The 18,291-nt window shown below is 51.6% G+C and overlaps 1 protein-coding gene across 3 annotated transcripts in view; it reads left to right on the top strand.

Moving 5' to 3' along the window:
- The window catches only part of DSCAML1 (DS cell adhesion molecule like 1), a 349,852-nt gene that overhangs the window by 179,779 nt on the left and 151,782 nt on the right, over positions 1–18,291 (top strand). The gene's annotated exons all lie outside the window — the stretch shown is intronic.

The following is an 18,291-nucleotide window of genomic DNA, read 5'->3' as shown; positions in this document are numbered from 1 at the left end:
GGCATTTGGCACAATTCCTGGCACGCAGTAGATGTTCCGTAAATTAGGGCTTCTGCCTAAAGTGATATTGGACGACTGTCCGACCCTCCTACAAATATCTGTCTTCAGGATCATTCAGGAAATCGCCTACGCTTTTTCCGTTTCTGTCCAGATTGCCTGACACTCCTGAGTTCCTCTTACACTAGCCCTCCTGACCTCCAAATGACTGCACCGTGGCACCTTGCTGGACGAGACGAGTTGGTCTCCCCGCTCTGAATTTAAAATTTTTTCCTTCAGAACGAATACGGGGGCATCGCCCTGTGGTGTTAGCCTTATGCTTTAGGAAATAACAAAATTAAATGGTAAACATCTAGTGCGGGCTCACCGTGTCTCAGATCTCGGATCCATTGTGTCATGTAATCTTCGCAGCAAGCTTTGACCTAGGTAGTTCTCTGTCACCATTTTACGGATGAAGACACCGAGGCCTGGTGGGGGTAAGCTCCCCACGGCCGGTCAGCAAGTGACGCGGCGAATACTCACATGTGCCCGACCCCAGAGCTCTCGGCCACCACGCTATTGACACGTGGATTTCCTTCCGCTTGGAAGCCATGCGCAGTAACATCTGATTCAGGATAGAGGCGCCATAAAGGGGCAACGTTAGGACCGAGCTTAGCAGCGAGCCGCGGGTGAGGGTTGCAGCCCGTGAGGATTTCCAGGCCGGGCGCTGGAAGGTTCTGCCAGGTCAGTGGACTCTGCCTGCCCTTTCCCATCAGGGACCTTGCGCTGCTTTGCCCGGGTGGTAGCTGTGCGCGGGGTCTTGCCTTCCTAACCGGACGGTGATGTACTCAAGGGCAGGGGCGGGCAACCAGTCAGCTAGTACTCGTTGAGCTCCAGCCGAGCGCCTTGCCTCGGGCTGAGCACTGCAGAGGCTAAAGAGAGGCCCTTTCCCCTTCAGGAGTCACAGGCACGGGGAGAACAGTGACCCGCCCGGACAGCCAGCCACACCAGGCCACCTGTGCCCAGGGCCTGATGTGGAGCAGGTGGAGCTCTCTTGCCAGGCACCAGCTAAAAGTCCGCCCATCTTAGGGGCACAAAGTAGAGGCTTGTACCCGCCTGCCAAGCGGAAGTTCCTCTTTGTCGAGATCAACAAAAGGCAGCACTTCTGGGCACAGCCAGGTAGAGTTGCTGCTTTGGAGGCAGCAACAGAGGCACGAAATGCAAAATGACTTCTTGATCCATCTGTGCCTTTGAACGAGAAACAGACCTGGGCTTTGTGGGTATGTTGCCTCAACACAGCAGCCGAGAATGTCGTGAGACTGAAAGGCGGTCCTACCAGCTCCTGCTCAGGGATTGAACACAGGGCCTTGCTGTCCCGGAAAGCCTATCTCTGGATAGATGCCACTCAGCTGGGCTGGTTTGGACCCCCGTGTGTTCAGGTCTCTCCATCCCAGGAACCAGTGAGTCAGAGCTGGTCCTGGGGGGAAAATCGGAGCAAGGCTGGGCTTCCCAACCCAGATTGTCTTCCCTGCATTTTCCCTCCTAGTAAGACCTGCTCCCACCCATTCAAGGGCGTGATACTCTCCTGTGTCTCTCTTTTCCTTTCAAATCAATGCTTATCCTCGGAAAAGGCTATAGAAATTTATTCTTACTAAGAAGTAAATAACTGAACACATTTTATAGTGTTCCCTCTCTCAGGGATGTTAGCATTTAAACCAGGATCAAAGGTTTAAGCAAAAGGAATAAAACATGAATAGTGGAATTTCAGGTCATAGTGGATGCTGAATAGTGTTTTGGATGATGTGGTGCTTCTGGATCTTTCATAGTGGTACCGCCTGCTCTAAATGTAGGCTGGTCCTGACTTTAGGAGGGGAGGTCTCAGCTGGACGCTCTATTGACCTCGAAAGGTTAAAGTAAATCTCCTGATGAAGAGTTCCAGCACCCCACCCCACCCCCTTTGTCCTGGGGGTAAGGCCCCTGAACCCTGGTTTCCTGATAGGCTGGGAAGGGTTGATGATCCAGGGTCAGGAATCAGTGTGAGATCCTGTGCCTTTGGTGTTTTTTTTATCTCTGTGTCTGAGACCAGAAATGCTGGACCAGCATTCCCTGCCATCATAGCATTTGGATCTTACGGTGGTTTATTTCGAGCTGGGGGTATGAGAAGGACGGAGGGAGAAGCAGTGGGTGCAGGGTGGGGGCAGGGAACAGCTGGCCTGCCTTTGAGGGAGCAGCTGCTACGGAGCCTGCTCTGTGCGTATACAGCAAAACGGTGGCTTTTCCTAGTTTTCAAGGGATCATCTCATTTAAAATTCCAGCTGAGGAGGTGAGAACTACCCTCAGATGATTCCTGTCCTGCTTCCAATCCTCCTGTAGTGTCCTGCAGAGACCCTCCCCAGTGCCCAAGCGCAACTGGGTCCGTGGGGTCCTATCAGCTTGTCCCATGCCGCCGCCTCCTCCCGCGGTAGCCTCTGGGCCTCCTGCAGAAGCCAGCTCGGGCAAGAGAAAAGGTTCCGGGCCCTTCATCAATCACCTTCTCCCTGCCTGGCAGTGCCCAGGGGAGGGAAGCCGCCATACAGCCGCATGGCACGGTTACCAGCAATGCCAGGAGATAATGACAGGTTGAGTGTTTTCTGCCTGGTGAGGAGTTGCATGCAAATGACTCAGCTCTGAATAGGCTTAATTGTCAATGCCTGATGTGGTGGCTCAGACCATCCCTCCTCCCTCCTCTGGTGGGGAGAAAAGGGAGTAGGGAGTGAAGCGGATCCTGTGGTGTGGGGAGGGATAGGCTCAGAATGGCCAGCGGGACCCAGAGCCCAAGGGAGAGGGAAGCTGGCATTTCCCTTCCACAGGGCTGGGCCTGCTAGTGCACAGCTGTGAGCAGAGAGTGGGGATTTACTCCCTGACACGATCCAGAGTGAGATGTGACTCTACAACCGTAAATCCCTTTACGCATCGCAGCTCAGCCGAGAGAGGCTGTCACGTGCCTGCAAGATGTTCCCGCTCGGCCAGCCAGGCCCAGGCCCAGGAGGAGAAAGGAGGGGCTGCAAAAGACAAGGCAGTGAGTGCCCTCCCTCTGTGGTGCATGAAGCGCTGCCCCAACTTACCCCCCAGGAACTCCCACGTGGGTGCTGGCAAAGCCAGACAGAGACCAGGCAACGAAAATTCAAGGGTGGTCGGTGGTAGGGAAGGCCAACGCTTACGGAATGCTTCCTTCGTTTCAGGCCTTTTGGAAATCAGTGCTTATTCGCAGAGTAAACTCATCCATTCCTCACCCTATCTTTGTAATGTAGGTTCTGTGAGTATTGCCCACTATGTTTGCAGAGAAGGAAGATAAGGCATAGAGAAGTTAAGTAACCTTGTTCCAGATCACACACTTAGGCAGAGCTGAGATTCAGATGCAGAACTTGGCCCTTCACTTTGTATCCTGCCATTCCCTCCGCGAGGGCAATGAGCCACTCACCCTGTGCTCTCCTGGAGTCAGGGCAACAAACAGCTGAGTCCCCGATGCTAAGCTGGGCTTTAGTGTGTGTCTGTGAGTGACCACCACTGTTGGTCTAATGTTTGTACATCTGTGTGCATTGTATGCGTATCTTCTGACCCAGCTGGGAATCCTTTGACCCAACAAAGGCCGGGGTCCTGCAGCCCTTACTGGGTTGAATACTGGATTGGAGTCTATTTGGATGAAAGCACAGAGTGGTGCCAGATAACTTTTGTAGGAGGAGGAGAACACCATGTTCACAGAGACTGCCTTTTTCACCCATTTTATACCTGGGGGTTCCGTGTGGGATTTCATTTGGAGAAAGGCATCCATACTCCAAAGAAAATGATCCAATACTAGAAGATTCCTAAGGGCTCATTCCATAGTTCCATGAATCTAGATAATAAGGAGCCACTGAAGACTTTTGGGGGAAACGGTTTGGAAATCCTCTTCCAGCCACTGGTATCCCAGGGTATGGGAGTAAGGACTATAATTAAACTTGGACTTCCAGAGGCTTCGGGATGGATAATGAAGGGAAGGCAACTGCACGTTCCCAGTAGCAACCAAAATATAGGGATGGATGCAATATCACCTAGTCATGCTAGGGTCTGGGGCAAAAAAGAAGGAGGTATACACCTGTGAGGTTCTAAGAAAAGGTGCCTGGTTTTGCAGCAACCACCCAGGAGTTACCCCAAGCTGGAGCAAAATGTGTCATGTTAATTGGTCAGAAATTCTCTAATTACTGAAAGGAAATTGGTGCTGAGATCTGTATTACTATAATAACTATAATTCCACCACATTAGTGTTATTAAATGTCACTGAGTGATTGCTTTCCAGGTGTTTAAATTCTTAATGCATTTATTCTTTCAAAACTTTGGGCACCAGCATCAAAAAAAGAAACCCAGCCCCAAATGAGACAGTCAGAAGGCCCTCTCAGAGATCTTACTCAGTTTAAACCCAAGCAATTTCGCCCTGATTTTGAAATCACAACAAACGTACTTGGGTTTTGTAGAACTGCATCCCCAGGATGCTATGATGAAAGTTGACCCATTGCCACACAAAGTGCCTCCCTGCTCATGTTCCCCCCTTTTCAATAGCTCACCCCCACCCCAAACTCTGAAATTATATAGACGAGGGCAAAGAAAGGTTTGGAGTTTATATTTGATGGGCCTGAATGTAGACAGAGGCCAAAAAAAAAAAAAAAACAGCCAGAATTTCTCCATAGAGTCAGTAACTCCCAAGGTGGGGAAAAAGTATACTGAAGCCCAAACCTGTTTCAGCCTAGGGTCCTGTGCTGCACCTAAAACACCCTAGACACCCCAGATGATATAGCAGAATATATCTGGGATATAAGCAAACCTGAGTTCTGATTTTTCCTTTACTCTTCAGTCTTGGGCAAGTTGCTGAACTAAGTCTTACCCTTAAGTTCAATGGGGTAATCAGTTTCACCCATAGGATATGGGAAAACGTTAAGGTTCTACGGAAACTACCATCATTTTTATTGTTGCCGTGTCAAAATGCATTATACCAAAGGTAATCCCCTTGGAAAATCTCAGAAAATAACCAGAATAGATACATCTGTTAGGCTGGCATTTCAGGTCTCTTAAGCTTTTACAGTGGGAGAGAGGGGAGTTGGACAGAATGTCTGAAAGTGTCGTATTTTGCTTTCTCTCATCCACCCTGTTGGGGGAAATGTTAAACAACTAAATGACCAATGAATGTTTTACTTCTTCACTCTATGTATATTTTTGGATCCTCCCTGCCCAGGGCTTGACCTAAGTTTATGGATAGGACTAGACATAACACGCCTTATATGCTCAATATGCCTAGACTCACCGTATCTCTGGTTGATTTTGTTTTCTTTTTAGTGATGATATTTGCAAAGATGCAAAAAAGAAAGAGGGCTTATGGATGATGATTCTAGGATTAACAATTTTCTTTTCAAGTTAAAGAAGAAACGTTTAAGTTGCAAAAAGAGGTCAGGAGAAGGCAGCACCCAAGTGAAAAATTAACAGTAATCGATAGCCGCTCCTTCTCCCGGGCTGATAGAGGCCTTGGCCTTGAACTCCGGTTGGGTCTTAACTGCTCACTGCCCTGCCCTAGCACACCTTCCTTCCAGATGCCTTCTTTACAGAGCAGTCTTTTTGTCTAGCAAGGGGGCGGAGGCCCTTCTGGCGCTGTCCCAGGTCCTGAAATGCCACGGGTTCCTGTCTTCGTGATTAAACTGGCTCTGGAGCGTTCCCCTCCAGTCAGCTGTTGTGTGGAAGCTAATTTCCATATAATAACATTTTGTTATTTGTAATAAATCATAGCCACAGTAAGGTGACTGGGTTATGTCATTATTTGCAAACCTACAGAATGTAATTATAATATGTCTGAAAACCTCCATGCAGAACAGTGCAGTTCCAGCCACAGCACCGTCCAATAATAATAAAAATTTATATTGTGCTTTATGTGACCGCTCATCACTGTAACCGCTCTGTGCCAAGGGAAAAGAAAGCCCACACCAGTGACAAATTCACGGACGTGGAAACCTTGTAAATGCCAAACTAGGTGATCCCGAAGCTAGCTACTGGGTTTCCTCCTTTCTTTTTCTATGAACCTTTTATTGTAACAGACTGGATGTCCAAGTTTGCCTCTGCATTCAGAATTATAAGCTCTTTTTGGAGTTTCCCTTTTATACATCGAATGCACGTGTGTCAGCCTTGGCTAGTCTTGGTTCATAGGGATTAACTTTTTGAACAATATGCCTATGTGTGCTCTCTTTTGCGTCTTTCTCCCCACATCTCTATCTCCCACCTCCCCTGCCTCATCATTATTTTTCTGGAATGCATGGTTCCACAGTGCTTTTTGTGAGCACCGTGAAGCAGCTTCCATAGGCAGTAATCCTATGTAGTATGCATCCTGCATCTGTTTTCTCTCCTGTTGAATTTCACTCAAGCCTGGAAATATATTATTACAATTAGAAGTGGGCTTCCAATTGTCTCTCCTGCCCAACCTTCTACTGCTCTGTGCCCTTGGCATGCCCAGCTGGGATTTTTTCCTGATAGGAATGGCAGGTTCTGATTAGAAGATGCTCTGAACTTCCAGGGAGGTTGGTTTCCTGGTAAGAAACCCATTAAAAGTAGAGCTGCTTGTTTCAAAAGCTCTGGACTTAGGACTAGAATTCTCCACCATCCCATGCCCGAGATCTTGTATAATTCTGGGAGGAAATTCCCCCACTTGAGCCACAGTGGTCTTACTTTTATTGCATGCGTGGTGGTGGCAGCTCTGTCAGATAATTTTGCTTAGGGCTGTGAAATTTGCCTTCAAACCTGAAATTGAATTCAATCCACTGCTTTCAGCCAGAGCGATAGCCTTGTGTGTATATCTCTTTCCCAGGTATGTTTGCAGTTATTGACGCTGAGTGTGGTCATTTATCATGGACAATACAGAACAAAAAAGAATTTATTAATAAATTTCCTGCTCCCATATGATTTTGTCTTGGAGCTTAAGACATGACATTTTGTTCCTTAGCCACTTTTTCCTACGTATTTCCACAGCTGCTATCCTTTTTATCCTTTTACTTTGGGAGGGTTGTTGAGAAAGGTGGTCTTACGTTGGTTGTGATGGAATTAGAACTTGGAAGGTGCTTTTGTTTCTGTACATGAAGTTCCCAAAAGCCCATCTCAGAGTAGCACCCACAGGGGTGCAGAGGGGGAGGGGGAGGGGGATGGGACCGACATTGGCAAGCTCTTCCTGACTGTGAAGTAAGGTAGGGAAATGCATCATTCGAGAGAGAGGCCCATCTTCTGTCTTATGAGATTTTTGTGGAACTACTAAGCAGGGCCAACCCTAGCATCTTAGGGTTCTGGAAAACTCGGGAGGTCTGTCACAGTCTATCCACACAGAGGAGTAGAGGAGAATAGTAGGTAGTCTTAAAGTGGTGCTTTCAAAACTGACTTACTGATACAGAAGAAAGCTCTTATTATAATATAAGGTGGGGGGAAAAAACAACACAGAAAATATTGCAAATAAAGCCTGATCTCATGCCCCCCCCCACAAAAAGACTGGAAAGAAATGTACCCACAAAGCATCTGAATATTAACTAATATCTCTTCTTGGTGGGATTGCCGCTGATTTATATTTTCTTATTTCTGCTTTTTAAAATTTTCCAAGTTTCTTCCAATGAATATGTATCATGTTTTAATGAGAAAAAAAAGCAGATGTTTTAAAAGCTCTTCAGAGACAGTGGCTCCACTGACTTCCTTGATCCCTATTCTAATGACTCTTCCATCCGTCCCCCACCCTCATTGTGAAGAAAGCCTTCCTCATTAAAGCTCCCTTATAGCCTTCCCTCACCCTCATTTCTTCAGAGAAGTGCCTTAAGGAAATATCAAAGGGTGTGTGTGTGTGTGTGTGTGTGTGTGTGTGTGTGTGTGTGTATCTGATTGTGTGAATGAAAGAGAAAGAGTAATCATTATATCAGGAAGGAGGAAACCCACCATAGAAATGCAAAACAGAACCTCCAAGAAAGGCAAGGGTGAACTGGAGAGGAGGCCCATCTTGACAAAGGTAACAATGGAGAATTAAAATCCCACCAAAGAAACTGTCAGAGGGCAGGGGATTGACAGAACTGAATAATAGAGAGGGTCTATCCAGGGGGAAAAGGGGGCACACCATTTGCCCTTCCCTTGCCCCCTTCTCTCCCTGGGCTCCAAACCTAGGGGACTAAAGACCTCTGAGGAGAGGAATGGGGATGCCACAAACCAGGAAGGGACCTGAGGAGTCCTGCCAGGGAGAGAGGAGCAAATAGCGAGCTGAGGATCTGGCCCCACTACAGGAGATTGTCTAGCCCACTGGGGACATCTAGAGCACACATGTTAAGGCCGGAGCACAGCGCCCTATTTTGCAGAAGCTGATGCCCAGGGGAAGTCATGACTGTTCCTGGAGTCTTAGAACAAGAGACCCAAGCAGGTGTGCATGCCATGTTAGGAACACTGGCGAGTTGGAAGGGCTTCTCCGCCTGGGTGGTATCCCCATCCCCGTGGGTGTGTGAACACCCTGGGGCATGTTTGGTTGTTACAAATGACCACGGGGTGCTACTGGCATTGAGTGTGTGAAGATACCTAGACTCACAAAGGAAAGTGCTGGCCCAAAATTCCAGTACCACCCTACGTTGAGAAACAGCAGGAAATTTACTCTGGAGTTGGAGTCAAAAGCAGGGACCAACATCCATGTATGTCTCTTGGAATTCCTTGAGATTTGCCTTTGTTCCCTTCTCTTTGCTTTGGCAAAACTGACAAAGGCTGATGTCTCGCTTCCCTGTATAACCATACCAGGTGGGACCTACCTCCCATTTTAAGAAGGCCCTTAGAAATAAAGCTGGTTTGGGGGTGCCTGATTTGGTGAAGCATCCAACTCTTGATTTCAGCTCAGGTCATGATCTCACCATTTGTGAGTTTGAGCCCCACATTGGACTCTGTGCTGACAGTGCAGAGCCTGCTTGGGATTCTCTCTCTCTTTCTCTCTCTGCCCCTCCCCAGTGCACTCTCTCTCTCTCTCTCAAAAATAAAATAAACATGAAAGAAAGAAAGAAAGAAAGAAAGAGGAAAGGAGAGGGGAGGGGAGGGGAGGGAAGGAAAGGAGAAAGGAAAGGAAAGGAAAGGAAAGGAAAGGAAAGGAAAGGAAAGGAGAAAGGAAAGGAGAAAGGAAAGGGAAGGGAAGGAGGAAGGGAAGGAGGAAGGGAAGAGAGGGTGTCCGGGTGGCTCAGTCGGTTCAGCATCTGACTTTGGCTCAGGTCATGATCTCACGGTTCGTGAGTTCAAGCCCCGCATCTGGCTCTGTGCTGACAGCTCAGAGCCTGCTGCCTGCCTTGGATTCTATGTCTCCCTCTCTCTCTGCCCCTCCCCTGCTCGTGCTCTCTCTCTCTCTCTCAAAAATAAACTTTAAAAAAAATTTTTTTTAAAAAGAAAGCTGATTTAATACAATGGTTCAAAGACAATGGGAACCCCACATCCTGTGACAGGCAGAAATCAGGTTCCGCTGCTCTGTTTCTGGAAGCCTCAAACCCATGCAGCCTTTGGTCTTCTAACAAATGACCCGGCCTCTGGGACTGGGGGGTTGTAAGAAGCCTATACGGCAGCCCGGGGTGGTTAGGGCCGGCTTCTCTCCGGCCTAATGCTCCCCTCTGCAGGGAGCATGGGACGACTTTCATCCTCGTGTTTCGTTTGTCAGACTCTAATTAAGGCGCCCGCCCAGCAGCCCTGAGGTGCTACCTAAGTGACCTGCGGCCCCCGGGTGAGGCCCACGAAGAGGCAGCTCCGCAGCTGCCAGGGGGAACCTGCCTTTTTAGGCAAGAAGGGCAAGAGGTGGGGACGGGTGGGAGAGGGTGGAAACAGAGCTGAGCTAAGGGGCAGAAGACGTCTGTTTTTCTCGGTAGCGAGGCCCGAGTTTGCTGACCGCCGAGCATTTCTCTGTGTAGACCGGTTTGATCAGATAACTGTCAAGGGCGAGACAGGCAAACACGGGGCCTTTAGACCATTTATCAGCGGATCGAGAGGCCGGGCCATTTCCCGCTGCCGCCTCTCTGCAGGGACGGAGGCAGGGACGCCCTCTTGTTTCGTGACGCATAAGTACCCGGGACTGTGCTACCACTTGGGACCCTTATTCCCTCTAAGCTTCACAGTCCCCCTCCGAGGTGGCTGTTCTTAGCCCATTTGTGGGAGAGAACACCGAGGCCGGAGGCAGTCACTACACCAGGGAAACACTGCCGGAGTTCACGCCCAGAGCAGTGTGACGACAGAGCCCTTCCTCCTGAGCCCCGTCATGGCAGCAGTTTGCTGGGGCGGCTGGGAGCTCAGGCTCTGGAACCAGGCTGCCTGGATTCAAAGCCTGCTTCTACCCTTCGCTAGCTGAGTGACCCTGAGGCACAGAATCAGCCTTATGACGCCTCGGTTTTTGCATCTGAGAAATGAGGCTAATAATTATTCCCACCCCACAGGGTCACGGAAGGGACTATGTTATTGAACCCTCTCAAGCACCTCGAACATCGCCAGGCATGTGGTGGAGACTCTGTGACTGTTAGCTATTAACACAATGCCTGCTGTCCGTTAGTGACCCTAGGGGTCTCCAGCCTTCAATAGGGAGAGACCTTCAAAGTTAGACGTCCAGGGTGGATGGCGCTTTGTGGCCCGGTGCCAGGACACAGGGGAGACCCTAAAGATGGCAAAGACAAGGACCCCGCCCTCAGGGAGCTTCTGGGGAACTGGAGGGCCCGCGCGCACGCGCCCGCACCCCATGCTTCAGACACCGAGTGAGGACGGTGTGAGCTCAGGGGGTATAAAGTGCCCAAGGGCTGCTGAGGCTCCACCCAAGCTGTGAGGCGTTCTTGGCCGGCACGGCGTCCGGGAGGAGGTGCACTCTGAGTTAGGGTACAGAGGGACTACAGGAGGACAGCCTGGAGTCTCTGATCAGGAGCCTTCAGTACGGAGGGAGGCCCCGGTGAGGGCTTTGCGTGCGCCCGCAGGAGAGTTCTAGAGGAAGGAGGAATCTCTTGGAGCCGCCTCCCCGGGAGCTGCTCCTCCCTTTTTCCAGAACGTGCGGCGAACGGGGCTCCCCAAGCCTTCTGTGACACCAGTCTCTGAGGGAGAGAAGTCAGACGCTGGCCCCAGGTCCGCTAAAAGCCCGACGGGGAGCAGAGGTAATTTATGAGGAGGACGCTGAAGCAATGCAGGCAGAGCAAGGGAGGCAGAGGGAGCGCAGCCCAGACACATAAATATCAAACACAGAAGCGTGGGTTCCTACCTCCCCACGTCCCGAGACATATAATATTACAGATCGCAGCTTGCACGGGCGCTCGCATATTCCTGCCGCTCTGATACAATACAGTAAATGCTTTGTGACAGTAGCTGAGTGGATTCTGTGTGCTGAACAGATGTCTTCCAGCAGACGAGGTTTCTGTGACTGTATCACATTGAGCTTTCATCAATTATACATCCCTCCTCATTACAGAAACTGGCGCTCGTGACGGCACGCAGCGGTTAAGTGAGAACCTGGCCGGGCTGAGAAGCCGAAGGCAAACTTTGAAGGTGCTTTTTGGGTGAGGGGGTTGCTGGAGCCACCTCCTTTCCCCAAAGACCCCCGCCTCACCACCCCCTACCCTGCTACCGCCTTATAGGTCTGATACCCCCTTTCTTATGCTACCTGAGCTAGGGTGATTTTTTTTCCATTTAAAAAAAGGACTATTGCAAATATTTCAAATTGGGATCAATAGTGAACTTCATGTACCCATCACTTGGATTCAACAACTGTTAAGATTTGTCCGCGTTAGCTTCCTGTCTCCCTGTACTTCGTGCTGAAGTGTTTTAAATCTTTTCTAACAGTTTATTGTTTAATTTTGTTTAATGTTTGTTTGTTTTTTTTGAGAGAGAGAGAGAAGCAGATTGCCAGGGGCAGAGGGGCAGAGGGGCAGAGGGGGAGGGAGACGCAGAATCCGAAACAGGCTTCAGGCTGTCAGCGCAGAGCCCGACATGGGGCTCGAACCCACAGACCATGAGATCATGACCTGAGCCAAAGTCGGACGCTTAACCAACCGAGCCACCCAGGCGCCCCTGATGTTTATTTATTTTCGAGAGAGACAGAGACAGAGACAGTGAATGGGGGAGGGGCAGAGAGACAGGGAGACACAGAATCCGAAGCAGGTTCCAGGCTCTGAGCTGTCAGCACAGAGCCAGATGCGGGGCTTGAACTCCTGGACTGCGAGATCATGCCCTGAGCTGAAGTCGCACGCCCAACCGACCGAGCCACCCAGACGCCTCTGAACTGTTTTAAAGTGAATCCCAGCCTCTTGTAATTTCATGTCTATAAAACTCAGTAGGAATCTTTCAAAGAGGTAGGGCTGTCTCCCGTAGAACCATATCATCATTAATGCTACTTACAAAATTAGCAACGCTTCCCTGTCCTCAGCCAGTACAGGACTCTGTATTTGGGGGTCTTTGTGGCTTACGTTCTCCTCCCTGCCACTGCCCTGAACCCCACTCTACAGGTAGAATAGCTATTAGAGCTTGCCCGGCGGTCTTTCTGCAGCAGCTCTGAAATTCGCCCGTCCCCAGACCCCAGCCAGAGCTCAGATAATATTCTGTCCTCAGCCTCCTCTTCCGGCTCTCGGGGACAGCAGGGCCATAGTTCTGAAGAGGACCCTGTGCACACACCCTCCGGGCGGGACTTGTGTGGCAGGACAAGCAGACCCAGCAGGTATTGGGGGCGGGGTGGTGACAGGAACAACTTAGATGTGTCAGGCTGCAGCTTTTGTGCGCAAGGCCTCACTTCCCAAAATGTGGTACGCGTGCCCTTGTGGTAAAGCAGGCAATTCTAGGTGGCGCGTAGACCAGCACTTAAAAGGAGAAGTTATGCACTTAATTTTTATTTTAAAAAAGTCAGAACCAGCACATCAAGCCCAGGGTTTCATGGACATGGTGATCGTCAGATGGGTTCGGCCAAAAAATGTCTGCTAATTTAAGGTCTGTTTTGAGAAGAACGTTACATAAATGATAATGCCGAGGCACGTGGAGAAGGCGGAAAAATTCCTAGAGGGACCCAAATCCCTGAAGTGTAGGAGCCCCAGTGTGGTGGAGGTCGGAGATTCGAACCAAGGTACTTTGAATTTCAGTCCTAGTTCTGCTAGTTACTAGTCAGTAACCTTGACCGGATCACTCAGTGTCTCCGGGCCTCACCCTTTCAACTGTATAATGAGACTATGCCTGTCTTTCTCAGGAATGTCTAACTGGGTGTTTTCTTTCTTTCTTTTTTTTAATGTTTATTTATTTTTGAGACAGAGAGGGACAGAGCATGAACGGGAGAGGGTCAGAGAGAGGGAGACATAGAATCTGAAACAGGCTCCGGGTTCTGAGCTGTCAGCACAGAGCCCGACGCGGGGCTCGAACTCATGAACCATGAGATCGTGACCTGAGCCGAAGTTGGACGCTTCACTGACTGAGCCACCCAGGCACCCCTAACTTGGTGTTTTCAAATGGGAAAACCTACAAAGGCAAATTTTAAGATACACCCAGAAGTCCCTAGTTTCGAGCTTCTTGTAGCTCCCGTCACCTACCCACTCCCTGGGGTTCCACGCAGCTCAGAACCTGGACCCAGCCACTCCAATCATCTCTGAGTGCTGCAGGTTGTTAAGCCTGGCCATTGTAATAAGCATCGATTATCATTATCAACATTATTATATTTACCTAAGCTCCCTGGTGCATACGAAAACGCAGAGGGCCCTCGCACATCCTTTGCTTTACAAGAACGATTTGCCGTGTCTAAAAACCATTTCTAGAATTAATTTGCCTACTGCAAACAATTTATATTAATGAAAACACATTGAGTTGGGGGAAGGGAGGGCGGTTCTGCCTGCAGAATGTGTTTGCTTTGTTCACCTACAATAAAAAAGACTTCGAGTGCGTGTTTGTTTTGAATAAATGAATATCTGGGTGACGGGAGCAAGGGCTGCCCCGTGCCTCTGATGCAACTTGGTCTAGCGGTCCTCTCCGAGGCGGGTCGCGGCATCGGCAGCAGGCAGGCTCTGGTCGCTTGCATTTTAATACGTAGTGATGCCTGTCATCTGCATCGCTGTATTCACAGGCCCCCTCTCGGGCTCGTATTTGATCACGGCGAAGAAAGACGCTGCCGCCCCCTTCCCCGCTCTCATCTGAGGCTTGGAATAAGCCAAAGCGGGGCGCCTCTGAGCCCCAACCCCAGTTCTGCCTGCAGGAGCCTCCCCCAACCATGCCTTGTGCTTCTTTACAGCGGCTACTCTCCCCCTGCATGTGCTTATTCTATGCATTTGGGTCGTTGAGGCTCATTTTCCTCTCTACAGATGGCAGCAGGGTCCCCTGATCCTGCCCTGATGCTCCCCGCTTGTCCGAGGGCGCGGGAGATGGGAGGCGAAAGAGGAAGAAAAAAGTAAGGAGGATCCAGCGAAGTGGGGTGGCTGTGAGGATGGGGACGGGAACCCCAAGCCCACCTCACCTGCCTGCTCCCCACCCTGGGCGCCGAGGTCAATGTGTGGAGCTCAGCCTGGCCCACTCGCCTCACTGGATCCCTCTGTTCGGATTGCAAGCATCGCAAATGTTTAGCGCTCGACGGTCCCTTGATGATATCGTACACCAGAGCCCTCTGCGGCGCCCGGCCGAGGCTGTGGGGCGTGGAGCCTCCAGTTCTGACTCGCTGGCATCCAGGGCGCCTGTGTGTCTGCAAAATAACCTACAAAACGCTTCCTGCCCCTCGACGCACCTGCTCAGGGGCCCCTGGGAGAGGAGGGCTTTGTCGATGTGGCTTTGTTTGGGAGCCGTAGCCTGTGTTCTCCCGGATTAATCTGCCCCTGCAGTTTGCACAGGCTACCTAAGGCCGGACGGGAAACCAGAAGTGACGAGAATGGGCCCTCTAATTAGCAAGGTGGCACGCAGGCCTCGGTGAGCGGACCCCTCGGTCCCGAAGGGAAAGGAAAGGCTACGGCAGCTGCACGTCGTGCCTTCCGAGAGGGGTCACAGACGAAGCTGGCAGAGAGGCAGTGCTGGTGGTGATATGGAGCCTGGACCCTGGTGCCAGCCTGCCGTAGTCTCCCCCTGGCCCTGCCCCCTACTAGCTCTGTGACCTTAGTGCCTCAGTCCCCCCGATCCCGAGCTGGGAGCAACTGCGAAGCCACCCGGAGTTGCCCTGGGATTCGGGGAATTCGGATCCCCGGCCTGCTCGGGATGGCGCCTGCCATACCGAAGGGCCGTGCCAGCGTCAGTGACATAAACGCGGGGAACCGTTTGTCCCCTAGTGGTGGTGGATCGTTTGTCCCCTTGCGGTGGTGACGTTTAGGATGGTAGGGTCGTCACGTCCCAGGATGGCAGACTTGAAGATCCTAATCCCAGGCGGAGAAGGGCAGCGACTCCTTTGGGGCCACTGGGGTCTTTCGGGCCCAGGAAGGCGACCCGGCTCTCCCCGCTGCCGCCAAGGAGGGGGCTCCCTCTGTGTCTGACTCACTGTCAGGGCCGGTGGAAGGGACAAAGAAGAGGTGTGACCAGCACAAATGGCCCTAAATCCTGAAAACCGAGGGAGACTTTTTCTTTTTTTTTTTTTTTTTTTTTAAATTTTTTTTTTCAACGTTTATTTATTTTTGGGACAGAGAGAGACGGAGCATGAACGGGGGAGGGGCAGAGAGAGAGGGAGACACAGAATCGGAAACAGGCTCCAGGCTCTGAACCATCAGCCCAGAGCCTGACGCGGGGCTCGAACTCACGGACCGCGAGATCGTGACCTGGCTGAAGTCGGACGCTTAACCGACTGCGCCACCCAGGCGCCCCTCTTTTTTTTTTTTTAAGTCGCCTTCCCTTCCCTTTTTTCCCCACTCCCAGAAGAGTCACTGCTCCGAATCAATCGTCTGCCCCTTTCGTTCATCATCTCTGCGACGGCTCTGCAAAGGCAGCTGGGGTCCCGGGCAGCAGAGAGGCATGGAGAATATTGGCCTGACTCGGCTCTGACAGGCAGTTCCTCCACCTGGGGTCCCAGGACCCCTGAAGGGGACAGGAAGAGGGAGGGAGATGTCACGAGCACTCGCAGCCCGGACCAGAGGGACAGCACTCGCTGGCATGCCCCAGACCTGCCGTGGGTCTGGGGAACAGAGCAGGTACTGGGAGGCACAGTCTGGGGCTGCAGGGGAGCAAGGTGGCCGGGGCAGCATGGTGGGGACATTGGGAGACACACAGAGGGCAGTGTCACGAGCCTGCCTGGCTGGAGCCCTGGCTCCTCCATCTTCCAGCCGGTTGACCTCGGGCGAGTTACTGACCCTGCTTCGCTGTCAATTCCTTCAACTCTTAAATAGCGATAACGACAGTATCTACACCGCCGGTCTTTGTGAGAGAATTAAATGAGCTAGTGCTCCTGGCACATGTTCGCTGCCTGGCACGTCAGCTGTTTCAGTTATCCAGAAGAGTGAGGGTAGTGATGGCAGATCTTGCCCTAAGAAGGCATCCCCGGGGGCAACAGCAATGGGAGTGATCCCTGGCAAAAGTTGAGCGCCTCCCCCCTGGGCCTGCCACAGCGCGTGGCCACCCAGCCAAAGGATTTGTCCGGAGAAGAGCCAAGCTGGCTGTGTGTGCGTGTGTGTGTGTGTGTGTGTGTGTGTGTCTGTCCTAGAAGACGGGATCCGAGGGGGCTGTGGGAGACGGTGAGGCAGCAGCGCACCGAACCTCACCTTGTGATCGTCACCATCCTCTAAAACGGTCTGCTGGGCCTTGGCACTGGGCAGTCTCTCTCCCCCAAAGCTAGGGTGCCAGGTGCAGTAAATCACTAAAACACTGGGGGCTGTGGGCCTGGGTGGGGGAAACCATTCCTCCTTGGGCAGAGCACCCCACAGTGTGAGAGCGTTTTGTGTTGCTCTGCTCTCGGAAGGGCTGGGTCCCGAAGGCTCCTCCCTGGAAATCCATCACGGAAGCGGCTCAGTTTCTCTGACCTGCCTTGCACGCTCCCAGCTCCTGTCTCTGGACTTGCTGGAGTGTTCCTGCTCTCTGCTCTGTCTCGCCTCCAATCTGGATCCGATCCCGCCCGCCCCATCGAATGGAACAGATTGAACAGCCCAGCTGAGAGCAGAGAGAGCCAGGTCAAGGGCTCAGCCCTGCGGCCTCAGTCCAGCTGTCCCCCCCTTCCTGGGCCTGGGCCCCTCCACTCCGAACTCAGCTGGGAGAGGGGGTGACTAACTTATTGCTAAGACCTTTTTCTGTTCCACCTTCCTATTAGCCAAAGTCTAGCTTAGCTATCCGGTGGGGCCCCAGCCTGATGTCTGCAAACCCTGGAAAGGGCTGCTGGTGCAAAAGGCAGGATTCCTTGGTGTCCCCACATAGCCACAGAGAACAAACCTCTGAAAGATCTTGTTCTTTCAAAACCTCCAAGATTTTGTTCTTTCTACTGGAGCTGGCCTCTGCCAAGAAAACATCCCTTTTGTCCTTTCTGTCTTATTGGCGCTGCTGCTGCCATTGCAACGAGGGTCTCTCGAACTCTTGCCGTAGTGACATCAGATGAGGTCCGTCCCTATTTGTTGGTGCTGTCTGACCGTGACATTCAGTAGAGACGTGTTGTACAGCCCTTCCGGTCACTGCTGGCTGGGGGCTGGGGTGGGGGGGATGTCTGAAGAACAACTTTGACCAGGGAACGGTTCCGAATGGCACTTTGAACGGGCCTCCTGCTCCACCACAGCCAAGGAAACGCAGACTCGGGCTGCAAGTGGGAAAAGACGAGGCAGAAGGAAGAGGGCGGTGGGGGAGCCGCGTGGAAGGAGACAGAGTCCAGCCCTGACCGGGCTGCTTTTTGCCAAGGCACCTGGTTTCTAACCACCATTTCCCTGGGAAAGGCCTGTGCCTGTGCTCAGTTGTTCTCCAAACCCTGCCGAGGGGGGCATCCTAACTGCTGCCCAGAGAGGGCAGAGCTTGGTTGACGTCGCACAGCTAGAAAGAACAGAGCCAGGATTCCGGCATCCGTGTCCACACATTTTCCAGGATACTACACCAAGCTTCAGTTAGTTCGCCTGTAGAAGAGTCCACCTGATTGCACATTGCTTTGTAAACAGTAAAGGTAAACATACATGTGGGGAGAGGTGTGGATGATGGGGGTAGATGTGACAGCTGGGCAGAGTTGAGGCCACCCCTGGCCGTCAGCCCCCTCCCCAACACCGTTTAAACACCCCCCGTGCCTTCGGTGGGGGAATGGGCACTGGAGAGAGCAAGGTCAAATCCGTCACTAGTATGGACTGTCTGATCTCCCCCAAAGGTCCCAGACTTGGACTTTCATGTCTCGTGGCAAGCTTACATCTGCGCAAACAG

The sequence above is a fragment of the Leopardus geoffroyi genome, chromosome D1 (genome assembly GCF_018350155.1).
Source record: "Leopardus geoffroyi isolate Oge1 chromosome D1, O.geoffroyi_Oge1_pat1.0, whole genome shotgun sequence".
Lineage (NCBI taxonomy): Eukaryota > Metazoa > Chordata > Mammalia > Carnivora > Felidae > Leopardus > Leopardus geoffroyi.
Note: the sequence above shows the minus strand (reverse complement) of the source record. Positions and strands in the feature narration are given on the sequence as shown.